The sequence below is a fragment of the Sphaerodactylus townsendi genome, linkage group LG02 (genome assembly GCF_021028975.2).
Source record: "Sphaerodactylus townsendi isolate TG3544 linkage group LG02, MPM_Stown_v2.3, whole genome shotgun sequence".
Taxonomy (NCBI): domain Eukaryota; kingdom Metazoa; phylum Chordata; class Lepidosauria; order Squamata; family Sphaerodactylidae; genus Sphaerodactylus; species Sphaerodactylus townsendi.
In genome coordinates this window covers 134,489,550-134,505,732 of record NC_059426.1, presented here as the reverse complement: position 1 = coordinate 134,505,732, position 16,183 = coordinate 134,489,550, and the positions used below count along the sequence as shown (strand labels likewise).

At 42.7% G+C, this 16,183-nt stretch overlaps 1 long non-coding RNA gene across 3 annotated transcripts in view; it reads left to right on the top strand.

Annotated features, from left to right (window-relative positions):
• LOC125425761 overlaps positions 1-16,183 on the top strand; it is a 60,479-nt gene that overhangs the window by 20,324 nt on the left and 23,972 nt on the right. For 2 of the 3 annotated variants that reach the window (XR_007243443.1, XR_007243444.1), the window contains exon 2: positions 2,116-2,437. The exons of the other annotated variant lie outside the window; for it this stretch is intronic. This is a non-coding gene — a long non-coding RNA (uncharacterized LOC125425761). The remainder of the gene's footprint in view (positions 1-2,115; positions 2,438-16,183) is intronic. 3 annotated transcript variants of the gene reach the window in all.

Below are 16,183 nucleotides of genomic sequence, written 5' to 3'. Positions count from 1 at the left end.
AGGGTAGCCATGAGGAAGCTAGAAAAGATTCATAAGTGTGAGGATGTATCACTGGCAACCATGGTTCAGCAAATTCATACTGTAGTACAAGAGTCTGCAACCTGCAGCTCTAAAACCACATCCTTTGTTGCTCTACAGTGGTTTATTATCCAAGTAGATGGCCAGTCAGGCACAGCAGGAGATGTGGCCTGGCCTGGAGGCCAGTAGTCAATTTGCCTGTGAAGGTTGTGGGGCAGGCAGGAGGGGCGGGCCAACAACAAAGTGGTGAAAGTTCTAGGACACCCTTCCTGGTGACAGAACCCCTCCGGCACCTGCAGCTCTGCTCCATCAGGAATTGGACTTCCCAATGTCTGGGTCCAGCCTGGCAGTATTGGCTTTGGGTTCCTGGAAGGTTACCTCTTAAGAAAGCTAGAGCTAGGACCACCTGGTTGCCCTAGTGCTACCTGCCTGTTCCATCAAAAAGGCAAAGTTTGGAAATTCTGCAGGGAAGTGTGGCATCTTTTGTTTTGTGTTCAAAGTTGTAATTGACCAACAACCATCACCTTCTCTGGTAGACTCTGACCAGGGTGATTCTGTATTGGTCAGTGGGTTTAGAGCAGAGAAATTCTGCCTGAAACTGCCAAATAAGGCTAGATGGCTTGGGTTAGTCTTAATAAATCTAAATCCTTGGATTTCCTCACCCCACTCTAGTATTATAGGAGAGGAAGAAAAATCCTTGGATTTCCTCACCCCACTCTAGTATTATAGGAGAGGAAGAAAAAGCTCTACTTTCTCCATTCCAAGCATCATTTTATAACCCTCCACCCCCACCCATTATATGTGTCCCCACAGTAATCTCCCATGTAAACTGCCACAGTAGTTTTTTTGTTTGATTGAGTGGGCCAAAAATGGCTCTTTTGATATTAAAGGTTGCTGGCCCCTGCTATAGTATTTCCTGTTACTATGTAAGAGTATAACCATTGAATAATGAAGGAATCTGACAGGAAGAAAGTTGATTCCTTTTAAATGTGGAGGAGAATACAGATACTGTGGACCACCAAAAAGGCAAATTATTGGGTTTTAGATCAATTCAAGCTGAAATGTCCCTAGACGCTAAAATGACTAAACTGAGACTACTGTACTTTGTCATATAATGAGAAGACAAGAGTCACTGAAAAAGAAAAAAAATGCTAGAAAAGCTTGAAAGACCCAACATGAGGTACATTGACTTTATAGAGGAAGCCACAGTCCTCAATATGCAAGTGTTACGCAAAATTCTGGAGTCTGCCCCTTTTAGAATGGGGAATTAGTAACAGCAGATTTTGCGTAATGAGAGGGGGTCACTAATATGAGATTTTTCCCACCAGAGTTTACATAGGTGGGCTTCCACAAGAAATCCACAGGAATCAGGGGTAACAGTTTAACAATTTTATTCAAAAAAATAAAAAAATAAACCTACAATAACACAAATTATAAAAGTACACAGAGAATTCTGAGTCCTATATATAGATAGAGCTGAGGGTATAGGTCTGGAACAGATTGGGATTTTTTTGAGAATAAGGCGATAATTACCTGTTCTAGGAAAGGCATAGTGCAATGAGCAGAGTTCAGTGACCTGCACTGAGTTCTGATGGAGAGATGGGGCAGAAAACAGCACTGGAAACAGTATTAATCAGACAGAGAGTGGTCCAGAAAAATACTATCTTGTGCTGGATGGACAGTCTAGTTACAGAGAAAAATGGATCCTCATGTTATACTAAGTGACCCAATCTTTCCAGGACAATGGTGACTCTTGTTCTCCAGAGAAGAAACAAGAGAAGGACACTTAGGCTTAATGCTCTAATGTTCAAAGTGCTGGATTTAGCAATGTCTAATGTGCAAAGGAACTGGGAAGAAGACCTATCAGAGGTGGGCAAACAGTCAGCTGGAGAGGGTTGTGAAGTTAGTGAACCCTCTGTCCTTTTGTATCATTTCTTGCCTGTCTTTAGACTGATAATCTCAGGTTTAATATTCTCCTTCTTCTTGGAAGTTTGAAAAAGACTCTTCCTAGCTTGCAAAATAGCAGCATGGCATCTCTCCCTTTTTCCTATCCCAAATGTACTTCCTAAACATTTACCTTTTTCTCCCTTTAATCAGTGTTTTAGTTTCTTCACTGTGTGGTAAACACCAACATTTTGGTTTTGGGCACCAGGATTTAATTGCACTGAGTAAAAGATAAAGGAAACTTTTGCTCCAGGCTCAGACAGCCAGTGAACAAAGACAAAGACGCAGAAGATGGATGCCCCCTGTGGAGAGAAGTATGGCACTCTCATCGATCTGCTAACAGATGCAAATTTTTCCACATGAAGATTGCGAATGAAAATGCTCTTATAGTAGGAAAATGTATGGAATTTTCTTTCAACACTGAAACCAGCCCAACCATCTGAAAACTGGAACAAACAGAACTCCAAATCCAGAGGTATTATTGCTTCAACTTTATCAGACCAATTATTAACTGAGACAGACACTTTTGACAAAGCAGCCGAAATTTGGGTTAGAAAAACATTTGGGAAAGAAATCTCAAACAACAATGATATTTTGCAGTATCAGCTACTTGTGAAATGTTTGCCCAAAGGGGGTGATTTAAATCAGCATATTAATGAGACACTAAAGCTAATTGACCAGCTAAAGTTAGCCAGGAAGGTCTTAGAAAAGGAGTGGGGAACATCCAGCCCATGAAATCATTTGGTCTGGCCCACCATCACACATCCCTCCTGTGCCTGAAAATTGGGTGCGTGAAGAAGACGATGAGGAGGAGGAAGAGTAAGGGGGAATTACTCTATGGTCGATTCCCCACTTACCATCTGCTGCGCGCTACTCTTACAAAGTAGCGCGTGGTCCAGTGGCACTCCCCACTACAGGGGCTGCGACAACGCAGCTGCCCCGACTCTGCTGTAGCTGCTCAGCGCCCCCCCTCAGTGCACGCACGCCATTTCTTGGGCGCTTCCTCAAAAATGGTGCCTTTTGGATGAGAGAGTATATCCTCAAGACTTTGGAGAGCACGGGGCAGTGGGGAAGCCCAGGGAACATGACCTCTGCGCCAGAAATGAGCACGCTGAGAGTAGCGCGCAGCGAACGGTAAGTGGGGAATCGACCTATGTCTCACTCTCAGCACACCACCATCTTGTTTCACTGCCACTTCACGCTCACTGTGTCCATCACCTACCCACCCCCTTCTTTTGGCTGGGAACACGCATCGTCTGGAGCTGGTGCCACAAGACCTGCTCTGGGGGCTGAGGCCACCAAAGCATGACAGGAACCATGGATGCTGATTCTGCCAGACGAAGGCATGAAAACAAGGGAGGGTGGTCGTGAGGAGGAATGGCAGTTGGGCTCTTCCATTCCCCTTCCCCCTTCTGTCACTGCCATTCTCTCCCTCTCCCTGTTGGTTGGAATTGGGTCTCACCAAGTGTTTTAATTGGTGGGTGATGGGGAAGGTGAGTTGGCAATGCTTTCACCTGGTGATTGGGTGAACAGCAGCAGATCACAGAGAGGACAGAATGCAGCTGAAATGAATTGCTGAGGCGCTGCAGGTTCATGGCCTTTGGATAATTTTGTATGGCCCACGAATGATGTTTTAAATATCCAAATGGCCTATTGCAGAAAAAAGGTTCTCCACCCTGTCTTATAAGATGATTTAATTTTATACTTGCTGATTTCATTGCCAAAAGATTATGAGAACTTTGCAACTGTTATAAAGAGTAAAGAAAGCTTAACTTTGGCACAAGTTATTAATGAACTAAGAAATGAGTGCACATGAGGAAAGTTTGCTCAAACCACAAATGGTTTACAAGTATTAGCTTTACATAACAAGAGATCTTTATGATGTCTTTCATGCAATCAGATGAGGCATTTTTCAAATCAATACTCAGACTGCAGTGAAGGTCTGTGAGCAGAGCATCATTCGCTTCTTAGAATAATGAGCAATAAAAGTCAGCATGGTCCCTCCCACAGCAGCAATGCTGAGAGTGCGGGCAAACAGGCTTCGTGGTGAAATCTGAAGAAACCAAACAAAATGATCGGGTTTTAGACAGTGGTAGTAGTAATCACCTTTGTGGAGACAAAAAATTGTTTCAGTTTCTGGAGGAAAGTAAAAAAGAAAAATTCTATATTGAAAAAGATGAAATTATTACAGCAGAAGGCTTTGGTAGTATGACCCTAAAATGCATTTTTCCAGGAGGTGTGATGAGAGAGATAACCATGACAAACTACTTATACCTTGTTTGCAAATAATTTGATTTCAATAATTGCTTTAACAGGTAAAGCAATGGAGCAGCAGTGGCGTAGGAGGTTAAGAGCTCATGTATCTAATCTGGAGGAACCGGGTTTGATTCCCAGCTCTGCCACCTGAGCTGTGGAGGCTTATCTGGGGAATTCAGATTAGCCTGTACACTCCCACACACGCCAGCTGGGTGACCTTGGGCTAGTCACAGCATCTCGGAGCTCTCTCAGCCCCACCTACCTCACAGGGTGTTTGTTGTGAGGGGGGAAGGGCAAGGAGATTGTAAGCCCCTTTGAGTCTCCTGTAGGAGAGAAAGGGGGGATATAAATCCAAACTCTTCTTCTTCTTCTAGGCTTCTCCGTTTCTGTTGATGAAGCATTTTTAAATTTTTGATGGCTCAGAATTAGTAGCTGAAGGAACTAAGCAAAATGGGCATTATTTACTGGATTTACACACAAAGTGAATCTTGTTCAGAAGCGTAATCACAGAGAATGTTTAAACTTGTGGCACAGACCCTTTTACCACAGATCAATTGAAGCAATAGAACAACTTGAGAGCCAGAATCTAACAAAGAATATGCAAATTGCTAACTACTGTCAGTGGGAAGAAAGGTGTAAAATTTGTCTTAAAGCAAAGGTGTAAGAGCAAGCTTTGCAAAGCAATCCAACAGACAGAGAGCAAAGTGCCTTCTAGAGCTAATTCATAAAGATGTATGTGAACCTTTTAAAACAGACACACCTCCCCCCAAAGCAAATATTTCCTCACATTTATAGATGATTTTTCAGAATATACTGTGACATAGTTTTTTGGACATAAAAGTGGAGTTCTGAGCAAATTCAAAGCTTACCTTGCATTGGTCAAAAACAGATTCCAAAGGACCCCAGTGGTCTTATCTTCAGACAATGGGGGAGAATATTGCTCCAAGGAAATGTAAGTGTCAATGACTGAATATGGGATTGAACATCAATTGACTACTGAAAGAAAAAAATAGATCCCTTACTGAAATGTCCAGATGCATGTTGTTTGAGGTCAAACTGCCAGATAAATATTGAGCTGAGGCCATTAATACAGCAACTTACTTGCAAAACATACTGCCATCAACTTCATCAACATTCCCTTTCAGCTATTCTTCAACACACTAATCCAATATCTGTGTTTCTTGTCTAACCTCTACAAAATACCACCTCCATTTGCATTAGTATTATCTTGGAGCTATAATTGTATCAATTCCACCCACAGGCATATCTGCCTAGGGACATGGAGTACCCCATGTCCCCAGGGCAGCCATTCCAGTCACGTGGGGACACAAAATCAGCCCCCCCTAATGACCAGACAGTGGGGCCGAGGGAGGCAAAAATGAGGCACAAAGCCTCATAAGACTTTGGCTGCCCCCAGCTCTGTCCACATTTTCCTCTTTGATGACATGGGCAGGGCCAAGGGAGGACGAAGTCTGATGAGGGATCCTCCTCAGACTTCACTCTCCCTTGACCCTGCCTCTGCCCATCCTTGCTGCCAGGCTGAGGGAGAGGGGACGGAGCGGCAACAGCCAAGGTTGGGCTTGGATTTTGGCAGGCTCTGATCCCAGCGCAGGGTGCAGTCGGGCATGTGCTCCCCACCTTTACTGGAGACCTTGCAGGACCTCTGATGGAGGTGGGTTGGGGGTGGCAGCAGCCTGCGCTGGGCTCAGATCCTGGCAGGCTCAGATCCCAGCACAGACTGCAGCCAGGCTTGCACTCCCCACCTTTATCAGAGACCCCATGGGGCCTCTGATGGAGGTGGGGAGGGGGCAGCAGCAGGCCTGTGCTGGGCTCAGATCCTGGCAGGGTCTGATCCCAGTGCAGACTGCAGCCAGGCTTGTGCTCCCCACCTTTATCAGAGGTGGGGAGGCTGCTTCCAGGCTGGCCCCCCCTTCTATCGGAGGTGCACGGGTGCGGGGGGGAGCACCCAGAGAATGAGTTGTCTCCGGGCGCCATTTCCCCTCAATATGCCTCTGGTTCCACCCAAGGACGTAGGTAAGGAAGGTTCTCCCGTTCAACCCCCCATTACATGTCTGAAGCTCTGCCCCCTGTTTGTGGGTTTTATGTATTTTTTCAGTGTTTTTCGGTTTTTGGCCTGCAGGGGGTGCAGTTTTTAGGCTAGACAGGGGTAGGGAACCTGCGGCTCTCCAGATGTTCAGGAACTACAATTCCCATCAGCCCATTGGCCATGCTGGCAGGGGCTGATGGGAATTGTAGTTCCTGAACATCTGGAGAGCCGCAGGTTCCCTACCCCTGGGCTAGAAGCACCAAAATTTCAGGGATTTTTCAGGAGACCATGTTATTAATGTATTAAAGGCCATAATATTCTGTTATTTTTTATTTACCCCTGTCCAAGACTGTTTTATTCTGGTTCTTTGAAATTCTTATTTGCACTATTTAACCGAGAAACCCAGCCAACTTTGTGTAGCAGACACTGCTTGATTATTTTTTGGCTGTATTTGTGACATTTCAGTGGATTTAGAAGCATATAACTCTCCTTAGAATCATACAATTAAAATTATCTGAGTGAAATCTTAACAAAAATGAAATTCAGTTTAACACATACAAATTAGTACTAAGAGCTTGTCAATCATCTTTGCACTTATTGACCTGACCACAAGATCATGGGAAAAAGGCTTACTTCTTGCTGTTGAGGAATTCTGCAAGCAATTGTCCTTACAACTGCACAAATAAGATTATAAGAAATTTACTGAAAAAAAAATGAAAGTTCAAAATCCAAGGGAGGAGTTTGGAACTGCAGAGAAGCTCTGATCAAAAAGGAGACTGCATCAGTCAGTAAATGCCATTAAACACAGCATAGCACATCAGTCAGTACAAGCCATTCAACATGGCACAGCAGGTGAGAGATGATTTGTATTGTAGGGCAGTTCTCCTGCACAAACTCTGTCAATGTGTAACTCCCATTCATTCATTCATTCATTCATTCATTCATTCATTCATTCATTCATTCATTCATTCATTCATTCATTCATTCATTCATTCATTCATTCATTCATTCATTTGACTTCTATATCGCCCACCCCTGGAGGGTGGTATTTATATGGAGCTGTCAAAGAAGAAGTTTCCAGTTTTTCCATATCCATATAAAAATGTTCAGATAGTTTTGAGCAAGATCTAATTCCTTTGATAGTTTCATTGGTTTCATTCATCACCACCATATCCCTTATCTTCTAGACATTAGGCATATCTGATTCCCATACAATAAACCTCTATGTGAACTAATCATTACAGGAAATACTTTGGTTTTATTGAAAAGGTCCTAAACCCAGGCTTGGAAGGCACATGATCTCACAACCATGTTGAAGGTATATAAATCTGAGTGTCGCCTATGCCTGAATGGACCCACCCCCACATATTCCATGCATGCTTGCTTAAACTCCATGACTATAGAAAGACAGATTACGCATAAAATACTACTGGTGAAATTATCAATGTTTGCAGAAATTATGGAGAAGGGGAGGGAACTAACTGCATGAATCTAATTGAAATATATTTGAACATGCAAGCCTGGAAGGGAAGGGGTGGCATATTAAAATTGAATTATTATTGTTTAATATCATAGCTGCCAGTTCTTTAGCTGGTTGTTGGCCTTTCATTACAATTTGAGCCTCACCCAGAGGCCTAGGACATTGTAATGAATCAATGTAGTATTTGTATGGATTCCAGCATGGCTGCCTTCTGAATCTGACAGATGCTGATTTTGTTGAGTTGAAGATGTTTCAAGTGCAGCAATAGTGTTTTCAGAATTGCGCCCAGGGTGTCAATTATCTCTGAGACAACCTCAGCTAGTTTGTGCCATAATCCCTATATCCTGATTTTCAAATCAGGGTGTTAAGCTACCTTCCCATGTTCTTTTTCTATGACACTGCTGCCATCAGGTACTGTTAGGTTGATGATGGTCACTGTCTTGTCTTCGATCACTGTGATGTCTGGTGTATTATGTGCCAACACTTTGTCTGTTTGGATTCAAAAGTCCCACAGGATCGTGACCTCATTTTTCAAGACTTTCTCTGGACAGTGTCCCCAGCTGTTCTTATGTTGTAATTCTTGCATAAATTCCAATGGATCATCGTGACCACTGAATTGTGCCTCTGCTTGTACTTAGTTTGGGCAATCTTTTTGCAGCAGATGAGATCTACAGTTTCATCAGCCTCCTTGCACAATCTGCCCTTTGCATCATTTGAAGATTTTTTTATTCTGGCCTTGATCATATTCATCCTAATCACCTGCTCTTGGGTAGCTAAAATCAGTGATTCAGTTTCCTTTTTCAGAGGTCCAGTTGTTAATCACAGCCAGGTCTTTTCAGTGTCCACCTTGTCCTTGATTTTCTCCAGAAATTGGCCGTGCAATGCTTTGTTGTGCCAGTTTTCAGTCCTCATTTCAATCAAATTTTTTTCTGTATTCCTGTTTGGTTCTCTGGGCTTTCAGTAAATGTCTGTTCTTTACTTCAATCAATGCCTGTTCTTAACTTTCATTCACATAATCTGTCAGTGCATATTTTTCCTCTTCTACTGTTGGCTTAACTTGCAGTAATCCTCTGCCACCACATCTCCATGGAAGATATAGTCTATCACAGCAGTTCTCAACCTGTGGGTCGCGATCCCTTTGGGGGTCGAACAACCCTTTCACAGGGGTTGACTAAGACCATCGGAAAATGGTCTTTTTATATTTTATATATACCAATGTTATGGTTGGGGGGGTCACCACAACATGAGGAACTGTATTAAAGGGTCGTGGCATTAGAAAAGTTGAGAACCACTGGTCTATCAGAATCACTATGTGAGTATAAGGCACAGTGGATTGCCATAAGCTTCCAAATTTTTGTATCCAATGCATCCAAATCAGCCTCTGTCCAGTTTATGATTCTGATGATGGGTATGGCTCAGGTGTTGATGGCCTTGATGGTATTCCCACTAGTTAATTTGGATTTCAAAATGTTCCCGACCCCCCTCAGTGTATTCTCTGCTGACTACAGTCTCCACTTGCTGGTGCTTGATGTTATCCAGCTGCAAAATGCCCAGGTATTTATAGGCTTCCTTTTGGTTGCACTTGATTAGCTGGCCATGAAACATTTCTATGCCATCACTCTCAGTAATCTTGGCCCCTCTTTATTGCCACAGTGGTACACTTTTCCAGGCCAAACTCCAGACTATGTTCACTAGTGACTGGATTTCTGAGTCTGATTTCCCATACAGCTTCGAATCATCCATGTAATCACCTTTGTTCTGTCAGTCTTTGCTCAGTGATATTTGAATCCAGATACTGTTGTTTCCACAGTTTGTACATTTGAGTATCCTCATTTTTCTGGCTCTGAGTTATAGTAACAGGCCATGATGAAATGAACTATACTTCTTCCTTTTTGATGTCTGGTCCACTGGCAGTCAACTTGTCAATGCATGCCCACGAACCCCAGCATGCGACATGGCTCTTGTTAAACCTTGAGATAACCGATGCAGTATAGAATTATTTTTTTATTTGTTTCACCATGCTACATGGGTTGGTGGTCATTCTTAGTCTGGTTTCTTGGTTGAGACCTGACTGGCTTGGGAGACCCTGCTGATAGTATACATGACTTTCAGCATAGCTTTCAACTTTCAGCACACGTAAGCCGCTTCCCCATGACAAGGGGGCATCCATGAGGGGTGAATTATTACTATTACCATTACTGTTATTATTATCATGATCGATGATGATGATGATGATGATGATGATGATGATGATGGCTACGTTTCCAGCAATGACATCATTCTCTGCATTCAGCTATGATGATGATGATCATCATAGCTGAATGCAGAGAATGATGTCATTGCTGGGAACATAGCCAAAAAAGTTCCACTTAACTTTCTCAATAAGGATGTACTTGGATGTAGTCTGAAGCAACCTTTGTCTTGCCTGGAACTGTACATGGAATGCTTCAGGCTTAGCCTATCCAGTTCAGGGCACAGGGTGAGTATTGTTCAGCAATCATTCTGCATATGCATTCATAAGCATTTTCTCCCATGTCTTCTATGATATCCTGCAATGCAGCTCCATCTTTGGCAGTACTGCATTTTACATGTTACCTAGTTATCAGAATGGAAACATCACAAGTATAAAAAGTGATCTTGCATGGTGTATGTTTATTTGTTGCTGATTCTGTCCCAAGATATCTCTCAACAAAGAACATAGTTGATCCACAGAACTATCTTTAGGCATTGTAGAAACATTATGATGTAGAGGTGGTGCCAGTGATACTGCTTCTGCGGGGCAACTTTTGATGTCTTGCTTCTGCATCCCCACCATTAGTCATTTGTGGCTGCTGAGAGAGATTCCCACCACTTCCTCTTTTGATTATATCTTGTCCATTAAGTTGCCATGAAATTGGAGTCAAATTAGTCAATGGCATTTGTCTCTGATAAGATTTTAGCAGAGGTCTATATGGTAACTCAATCATATCAAAGTCATATAGTTCATCCTGCTCTCTCTCACTAGATATATCTCCAGGGAATCTAAGCACCAGCTGACTTTAGTCAGCTTCCAGAGCCTTTTTGACCTAGAAACATTCCTTTTCCAGTTGCAGACTTACACCACCAAAAAACATGGGTTAAGGTGTTGCTCTGAAAGAGGCATTTTATGACCAGCAGGGGTTTGTATTTGTTTTCCTGTCAGCTGTGCCACAGAATACTGTGCATCCCTTCCTTTGGATTGGGCTGCTTATCATGGGAACAGTTAAGGTTCGGTCCCCTCATTCATATGCTCCCTTGTATCTCCCTGAAAAAAAAATCTTTCCACATACCAGTTCATATTCTGTGCTGGCTTTGCAAATGAAACTGGGATAGTTATATTCTGCCCTCCAAAGCAGCCATTTCCTCAAGGGAAACAAGAACTGCCAACCTTCAGGCCTGGAGATCACATAGAATTACAACTGATCTATTGTATGTAATCAATCAATCAATCAATCAATCAATCAATCAATCAATCAATCAATCAATCAATCAATCAATCAATCAATCAATCAATTAATTAATCAATTACTCAATCAATTACTCAGTCAATTACTCAGTCAATTAATCAATCAATTACTCAGTCAATTAATCAATCAATTAATCAGTCAATTAAGTAATCAATTAATCAGTCAATTAATTAATTAATTAATTAATTAATTAATTAATTTCTACCCCGCCCTTCTCTCAAAGATGCTCAGGGTGGCTACAACATTCAAAACCAACAATAGAACATCATAGAATTAAAACAGATAAATAATTTATAAAATACTCAGCTCTGATGGCGACTTATTAAAACCAGCATATCTCCCTGGGGAGGCAAAAAGATGTTATTCTGGCTGGCTCTCAGGGAAAGCCCGGCAGAATAGCTCTGCTTTGCAGGCCCTGCAGAAACTACTTAGATCCTGCAGGGCCCTAAACTCAGATGGGAGCATATTCCACCTGGTGGGAGCCAGGACAGAAAAGGCCCTGTCCCTCATTGAGGCCAGCCAGATGGTTTTCGGGCCAGGGATTTCCAGGAGGTTCCCCTTCAAAAAATGGAAGAGTCTACCAGGGCAATATGGAGAGCGGCGGTCCCTAAGGTATGTAGGTCCAAGACTGCTCACAGCCTTAAAGGTCAAAACCAGTACCTTGAAGATAACCTGGTACTCAACAGGCAACTAATGAAGATGGAACAGGACAAGTTTTATATGGTCCCTTCTTGAGGCTCTGGCCAGGAGTCTCGCAGCTGCATGCTGTAGAAGTTTCAATTTCCAGATTAGGTTCAAGGACAAGCCAGCATAGAGCAAGTTACAATAATCTAATTTGGAGGTGACCGTTGCATGGATCACTGTGGACAGATCAGGAGAGATAAGGAGCTAATTGTCGTGCTTGACAGACATGATAAAATGCAGTCTGGGCCATTCTGGTGACCTGGGCCTCCAGGGAAACCCTGGAGTCCAAGATCACCCCCAGACTGGTCACCATTAAGGCCAGGTGTAAGGCCTTGCCGTTCAGCACAGGCAGACCAAAGTTGGCCGGCATCTCTTCACGACCTACCCACAGGACCTCTGTCTTTGCTGGATTCAGTTTCAACCTGCTAGTTCTCAACCAACCAGCCACAGCCTCCAAACACCGCTGGAGATAGATAGATAGATATTTATTATTACGGCCTTTTGGCCAGCCAATAGTTTAAAATCAGAGTACATGTGAATACATACACCGCTGGAGAGCTTCAGCAACTGAGTCTGGCTGGCTCGCCATTGTAAGTACAAGCCGGGTGTCATCAGCATACTGATGGCACAGCAACCGAAATCTCCAGACCAGCTTGGCCAGGAGGTTGTTATGGCCTTAACAGGGGCAAGGGTTTTATTAAAGGGATTCTCCACCAGCTGCTAAAAGTGTAAACAGCACACATATAATTTTAAAAGTAGCAAAGGGGAATGAGCTCTCACGTTGGCAGCGAGAGGGGCCGAGAGGGGATATTTTAGACTGTATAATACGAGGAAGGAATTCTAGCAATGGATATTCCACAGAGAAGCAAGAGTCCAAATTGAATTTAAAAGTTTTATATAAATTTGTTTAAAAATACAAACACACAGTGAGACATAAGAGCACATACATTCAAGTTCCTGAGATATAGAAAGGTGTTAAAAATATAGATTGGAGATAGAGAGGGAGGGGTTTTTTTTGTGGGGTAATACATTACCTAACGATTCTTAGAAGAGTAGAAGTAGAAGGCAGGGAATCCACGCCAGCACAGAGACCCAGTGAAGACGATATTGTGTCTCAAGACCAACATGACCAAGAGAGGAACATGTGGCCAAGAGCAATATGTTGCAGGTAAACTGAACTTTTATAAGGTGGGTCGTTCCTTGATGGGAAAGGAACCAATCACACTATGTTTCACATCTGTGCTGGGTTTGGGGGTGCTGAGGTAATTAGTCAGCTCGTCTACTGCTAAACCCGTGACAATGGGGCCAATTGCTCTTAGATTAAGTCAGGAAGCACAGAATGGGTTTATGCAGAGTAGCTCAGATTTTGGCTGAGACATTAGACCGGGGAAAGGTGGGTGCTTTAGGAAAATTCATAACAATGGGAAGAGGAGATGCAGAGAAGCAACCATCTGTTGATGACTTGGTTTCCAGAAGAGATAGGGAAATGCAGAATCTGATAGCAAGTTGGCTTTCCATATTCTTTGTCTTTAACAGTATCTTTGCAAGGTGAGGTAATCAAGCATTCTAGTTACTCAAATGAGACCTCCAGGTTATGTTGGGGTAACTCATTATCTTAGCTTTTGTAAAGCAGACCTGTGACCTTTGGACATGCTGCTACCTACACCCATAGGAGTGCTTTTGGCAACTGGCTTTTGCCAATATGATTTTAAAGCAGAAATATATATAAATAATATTCTGGGGGTCCTTTGGGTCGTTACAAGGTGTATATAGATGTTAAAAAGCATCGGGGAAAGAATCACCCCCTGTGGCACCCCACAATCAATGGGAAATCACCTGGAGCTCTCCTCCTCCGACATCACCTGGTGTCCCCAATCTCGAAGAAACGAGTTCATCCAGCACAAGGCCGTCCCCCGTATTCTGATCTTGGTGAGGCAGTGAACCAAAAGGTCGTGCTCTGTTGCGGTTCGCCTCTGTGTAGTTGGCACCGAAGTTGTCCACAATGGAGACCAAAACCGTCTCAGTCCCATGACCAGGGTGGAAACTGGACTGGAAGGGATCCAGCACCTTGGTATCTTCCAGGAACTCCTGTAGCTGATCTGCCACCTCCCTCTCAATTAACTTACCCAGGAATTATAGATTCGATACTGGGCGGTAATTGGCCAGATCCTGAGGATCTACATATGACATATGAGTTCCTCTGGAGAAAATGGCTGCTTTGGAGGGTGTATTCTATGGCATAATACCCTGCATGGCTTGCTTCCCTCCCCAAGCCTTACCCTCCCAAGGCTCCACACCCAAACCCCCAGGAATCTCCTAACCTGGAGCTGGCAGTTCTAAGGAGGAACTGGTCTCTGAAGTTGAGAAATCAGTTGTGATTCCGGGAGATCCCTTCCTGGAAGTTGGCAAGCGTAGAAGGAGAGAAGGGAGTAGGAAAAGAACAGAAGCTACAAAGGCTTTCAGGAAAGGGAAAAAGAAAATGTGGGGGAGAGGGAAGCAAGATGCCTCCAACAAGTCCCTGAGGGTTTCCACTAGTAAATATGAAAAATAAATAAATAAATTTATAAATAAATAAATAAATAAAATAAAGTATCACCCTCTTTAAGTTGTGCCCCTGATCATAGTCTATTTGCTTTGTTTCACTTAACTGAATGACAGCCAGTGAGAATTAGGCCAGTGCCTATTTAGCCCAACACTGACTTCAGTTTCCTGGTCATTCTGGAATGTGACAAAATACTGAAGTAATAGGATGGTATACAGCAAACTGACTTCTGTCCACAGCTGCGTTTATCTCTGAGCTTTATGACACAAGCTGCATTATGGCAACTGGAAAGTGGACAGTAATTTAGCCAGTGCTGGTCCATTGTCCCTGAGCTATTATAATCAGTAATGATCTGTCTGTTTTCATAGTTTTCCTTCCCTATATGGGGTTCCAGGGCACTTTGCATACCAGTTTCCAATAGCATGGGTGAAAAACACTATCTGGGATCAGCTACAATCTAAGCTTGATTATTTACATCATAAGATTTGTTTTTCCATCACAAACAAGGGTCAATCAACATTTTCAAATAACCTGTAACTGTAGACATTTCCATTCACAACTTCTCTCTGTAACATTGTATGACTGTCCAAGAAAATATGCCCCAGATAATAGCAAGAATAAATTGTCCAAAGAATAGTAATTTCTTTAATCAAGGGAACATGATGATTAAATCAAAAGCTTTAGATAGGTCTTTGGATATCATCAATGTTCTTTTGTCTACTAATAATGACATATCATTAGTGAATTTTAAAAAGGCATTTACTATGGTGCACAATGTCTAAATCTAGACTGAGAAAGGTCACAACTGTATTCGTTGTAATTAAATCCATTAACTGCAGCGTAGATAGATTTTTCAAGTGATTTGGATTAAAATATATTACTGAACTGGAACAATATCTACAAAGAAATATAGTTTCCAGATATACACATCCAATGTTCTAGCAGTTTTTAACATACATTTCTCCCCTCTCTGGTCTCAATGTTATTGTACCCGGAATTTAGCTCTAATGTTTTAATTTGAAAAGAAAAGATTAAAAATTGGTGGAAAAGAAACCAGAGCAACCAAATAGAGCTGATTACAGCTTCATTCAGCATATGTCATGTAATTTGTTTTTTAGATATGCTATAAAACTGCAGTGGATTAAGGGGTTTTCAGCATACCATAAAGAAGAAGAAGAAGAGTTGGATTTATATCCCCCCTTTCTCACCTGCAAGGAGACTCAAAGGGGCTTACAAACTCCTTTCCCTTTCCCCCTCACAACAAACACCCTGCGAAGTAGGTGGGACTGAGAGAGATCAGAAGAACTGTGACTAGCCCAAGGTCACCCAGCTGGCATGTGTTGGAGTATAGTATACAGGCTAATCTGAATTCCCCAGATAAGCCCCCACAGATCAGGCAGCAGAGGGGGAATCAAACCCGGTTCCTCCAGATTAGAGTACACCTGCTCTTAACCATTACGCCACTGCTGCTCCTTATGGAAGGTGTACTTCCATAATCCAGAAGGTAGAAGAGTTGTTTTTTATACCTTGCTTTTCTCTACCATGAGAAGTTTCAAAGCAGATTATAATTGCCTCCCTCTGCCCCCAACAGGCACCTTGTGAGATAGGTGGGGGTGAAAGAGTTCTGATAAAACTCTGATTACCCAAAGGTCACCCAACAGGCTTCATGTGGGGGAGTGGGAAATCAAATCTGGGGTTCCAGATTAGAGTTTGCTGCTCTTAACCAC